We start from the raw sequence: 4,786 nt of genomic DNA on the forward strand, positions 1-4,786 counted from the left end.
GGAGGGGGGACGTCACCACGCTCGATTTCGCCTGTTTTCGCCTCACCCAACAACCTGTTCGCTAGGAAACCGGTGCAAGCCGTCCTGGGGGGTGGTTTTTTTCGCTGGGACGGCAGCAACTGCCCCCAGCCCCACCTCATCCCGATCTACGCCTGACAGGTTTCATCTTGTCCCGGGGGGGTGAAAGGGTGTAAAGAGGTTCCATCTCGCGGGGCTCCGTCGCCCTTCCGGGATGCCGCCGCCTGGCGCACGGGCGACCGCAGCTTCCGCCGGCTCCCTCCGAAAAGCGCCTCCCGCTCTCCCTGCGTCATCCTGGACGGTCTCGCTCCGAGTCTGCGCTTCTCTCTCGCCCTGCCGCCAGACTCGGCTCCTCTCCCGCGCTCTCTCTCTCTCTCGCTCTGACCTCCGCCCCGTCCGGCCCTCCCGTCCGCGGCGGGGGAGGCCCGGCGGGCGAACCCTTCCGTGCGGCCGCCTCGCCGGAGCGGGGGCGGCGCGCAGGGCCCTCTCCTGGGGCTTGCGAGGAGCGGCCGTCGGGGCTGGCCGCGTCCTCGGATCTCGATGCGACGCTCGTTCGGTTCCTGGGAAATCGTGTGCTCCGCCGGGGTCCGGGGGCGAGCGCCCTTCGCTGGGCGAGGGGGACGCTTCCCCGGCACCCCTGGCGGCGTCGGACGCCTGCGGGTGCCGGCGGACGGAGCAGACCGCGCCGCACGGGGTACGGGTGCGGGGCCCGCCCGGCTCCGGAGACCGGAGCGCTCGGGCGGACGCCTGGGGACCGGACGCCCTCTCCGGGCGGAGGGGTTCCGGGCGCGCCGTGGGCAGAGGGAGGGTCGGGTTCGCCTGGAGCCGGCCGAGACCCCTGGGTTCCGGCCGAGCGATCGTCCCTCCCCGCCGGGGCGCGGGGTGCCACATCGATCGGGTTGCGGAAATGGGAGACGTGGGGCCCTTCTCTCGCGTCAACCGCAGCCCTCCGTTTTCTCTTTTCCGGCTTGACTCTGTTCGCCACCTGTGATGCTCTCTGGCCGGTTCCCTCGGGCGTAGCGGGACGGGCGGCAGCGCGCGACGCTCTCGCGGAGCGTCCTCCGACGCTTCCCCGGGCTCCTGGAGCCGCCTCCCGGCCCGAGGGGTGCCCGTCCGCACTCATCGGCTGAACTTCCGCGAATTGCAGTACCCGATTCGGCCCGCCGGGGGGCGCTGCCGCCGGGGGAAGAGGGGGACGGGCCGGGCCTGGCGCCGGGCTCCGCCGGACGCCCGGCGCTGCCCCGTCTCGGCCTCGGAAGGGGGAGTCGGGGGAACGGGAGGCCGGGAGTCCCGGAGAAAGAGAGAGAGAGAGAGAGAGAGAGATAGAGAGACCTCCGCGGTTCCGCCTTCGACCGCCGGGGGGCGCCGCGCACCCGTCCGCACGGGCCCGTCCCGGTGGCTCCCGGCAGGGCTCTCCCAAACCCTCTCCCAGGGCCCCGGTCCGGGAGCCCGACTGCGTCCGCTCTCCGCTTCCAGAGAGGAGGCTGTCGGACGGGGAGAGCTGGTACCGGGCTCCTGGAGCCCTGCCTGGGCAGCCTATGGAAGGGAGGGAGCCCTGGCCCTGCTGCTCTCCGAGCTCCGGCCCTGCTGCTCTCCGAGCTCCGTGCCTGCTCTGCCACGGGTCCTTTCGCAGGAGCTCCAGGGAAACGGGCTTTTCGGCCCCTGACAGAGTCCCGGCTCTCTCGCTCGCCTCGTTGGTACCTACTGATCCGGCGGAGGTGTTCTCCGGCGGGTAGCGACACGGACGGCCGAGGGCGCGCTTCACCCAGGCTTCAACCGTCTCCTCCCCGAGCCCCTGGAAGTGCAGCTGGGCCGCGGGCGCCCCGGTCCGCACTCATCTGCGAAACTTCCACAAATTGCAGTACCCGATTTGGCCCGCCGGGGGGCGCTGCCTCCGGGGGAGAAGGAGACGTGCCCGGCCCGTACGTCGGGCTCCAACGGATGCCCGCCGTGGACCCTTTATAGGCCCCATCCTGGTCCTGCCATGCTGTTATCGGAGCTCCACGGCTATCTTGTCACTAAACCTTTCGTTTGAGCTCCAGGGCTTTTTGCTTTTTGTAACCCGGTTCCTGGAGCCCTGCCTGGGCAAAATCGGATGCAAGAAGGCCCTGCCCATGCTGATCTCTGAGCTCCGCGCATCTTCTGTCACGGGTCCTTTCGCAAAAGCTCCAGGGAAACAGGCTTTTCGGCCCCGGACAGAGTCCCGGCTCTCTCGCTCGCCTCGTTGGTACCTACTGATCCGGCGGAGGTGTTCTCCGGCGGGTAGCGACACGGACGGCCGAGGGCGCGCTTCACCCAGGCTTCAACCATCTCCTCCCCGAGCCCCTGGAAGTGCCGCTGGGCCGCGGGCGCCCCGGTCCGCACTCATCCGCGACACTTCCGCGCTGGAGTCCGACGCTCGCCGGCCGCGTCCCCCGGCCCGCGGGGGCCCGGGGGGAGGCCCGACGCGTGCGGGGGGAGGCGGCGGGCGGCGGGGGCGCCCCCGCGCCACCCGACGGCGCCCCCCGGTGGCCAGAGGCGGCTCGGAGCGAGACGTCGGGGGGGGACGGCGGCGCGTGACCCGCCCCGGCCCCCTTGGCCCAGCGGACGGGCAGGCGGCTCCCGGGCGACCCCCCCCGATCCCCGCCGCGGCGCCCCCCGGTGGCCGCCTGACGCCACTGCGGGGGGTGCAGATTCCGTGTGTCCTCTCGGATAAAAACAAAAGAAAAGGTTCCCGTCGGGCGAAAGTAAGTGGGACGCAGGGCCCCGGGCCCCGACGGTCCGCGCGCGCGGCGCCCCCCGCTGGCCGGTCGAAGGGAGGACAAAAATAAAATGAAAAAAATTTCAAAAAAGCACTCGCCCCAAACAGACGAAAGGTACCCGGTCCGCCCGGATGAACCCTCCCCCGTGTCCCCGCCGCGGCGCCCCCCGCTGGCCAGCCGAGGTAATACACGATTGAGAGGGGGGGAGTGAAAAACAGGGGCAAAAAATGAAAAACACCCCACCCGTTTGAATGCAAAGTCCCGGAGCGGCCAGGGGTGGACGCCGGTCCGCGCGCACGGCGCCCCCCGCAGGCCAGTTGAAGGGAAGAACGGAACGAGACTTAAAGATAAAAAAAAATTTCAAAAAAGCACTCGCCCCAAACAGATGAAATGTACCCGGTCCGCCCGTGTCCCCGCCGCGGCGCCCCCCGCTGGCCAGCCGAGGTAATACACGATTGAGAGGGGGGGAGTGGAAAAAAAAAGGGCAAAAAAATGAAAAACACCCCACCCATTTGAATGCAAAGTCCCGGAGCGGCCAGGGGTGGACGCCGGTCCGCGCGCACGGCGCCCCCCGCAGGCCAGTTGAAGGGAAGAACGGAACGAGACTAAAAGATAAAAAAAAATTTCAAAAAAGCACTCGCCCCAAACAGATGAAATGTACCCGGTCCGCCCGTGTCCCCGCCGCGGCGCCCCCCGCTGGCCAGCCGAGGTAATACACGATTGAGATTAAAAAAAACCAGGCAAAAGACAAAAACACACCACCGATTTAAATGCAGTGTTCACGAGCGCCAGTCCGCGCGCGCGGCGCCCCCTGCTGGCCGCGTAAAAAAAAAAAATAATAATAATAATAATAATCCACCGTTGTGAATTTGCGATGTGTCCGGTACGGCGGCGGCGGGGAGGAGGTCTCCCCTCGTCGGCGCACCCTGGTGGGGGGAAATAAATGAAAGGGAAAAAAAAAAAGAAGAACAGCCCGGGCTCTCGCCGGCTTCCGCAGCCCGGGCTCCCTCCGGCTTCCGCGGCCCGGGCTCCGTACATACAGACAGCAAATGAAATAACGGACGGATGGATGGAAGAGAAGAACAGCCAGGGATCTCGCCGGCTTCCGCAGCCCGGGCTCTCGCCGGCTTCCGCAACCCGGGCTCCAGCCGGCTTCCGCAGCCCGGGCTCCCTCCGGCTTCCGCGGCCCGGGCTCCGTACATACAGACAGCAAATGAAATAACGGACGGATGGATGGAAGAGAAGAACAGCCAGGGATCTCGCCGGCTTCCGCAGACCGGGCTCCCTCCGGCTTCCGCGGCCCGGGCTCCGTACATACAGACAGCAAATGAAATAACGGACGGATGGATGGAAGAGAAGAACAGCCAGGGATCTCGCCGGCTTCCGCAGCCCGGGCTCTCGCCGGCTTCCGCAACCCGGGCTCCAGCCGGCCTCCGCAGCCCGGGCTCCCTCCGGCTTCCGCGGCCCGGGCTCCGTACATACAGACAGCAAATGAAATAACGGACGGATGGATGGAAGAGAAGAACAGCCAGGGATCTCGCCGGCTTCCGCAGCCCGGGCTCCCTCCGGCTTCCGCGGCCCGGGCTCCGTACATACAGACAGCAAATGAAATAACGGACGGATGGATGGAAGAGAAGAACAGCCAGGGATCTCGCCGGCTTCCGCAGCCCGGGCTCTCGCCGGCTTCCGCAACCCGGGCTCCAGCCGGCCTCCGCAGCCCGGGCTCCCTCCGGCTTCCGCGGCCCGGGCTCCGTACATACAGACAGCAAATGAAATAACGGACGGATGGATGGAAGAGAAGAACAGCCAGGGATCTCGCCGGCTTCCGCAGCCCGGGCTCTCGCCGGCTTCCGCAACCCGGGCTCCAGCCGGCTTCCGCAGCCCGGGCTCCCTCCGGCTTCCGCGGCCCGGGCTCCGTACATACAGACAGCAAATGAAATAACGGACGGATGGATGGAAGAGAAGAACAGCCAGGGATCTCGCCGGCTTCCGCAACCCGGGCTCCAGCCGGCCTCCGCGGCCCGGGC

The sequence above is a fragment of the Pseudophryne corroboree genome, unplaced genomic scaffold (assembly GCF_028390025.1).
Source record: "Pseudophryne corroboree isolate aPseCor3 unplaced genomic scaffold, aPseCor3.hap2 scaffold_385, whole genome shotgun sequence".
Taxonomy (NCBI): domain Eukaryota; kingdom Metazoa; phylum Chordata; class Amphibia; order Anura; family Myobatrachidae; genus Pseudophryne; species Pseudophryne corroboree.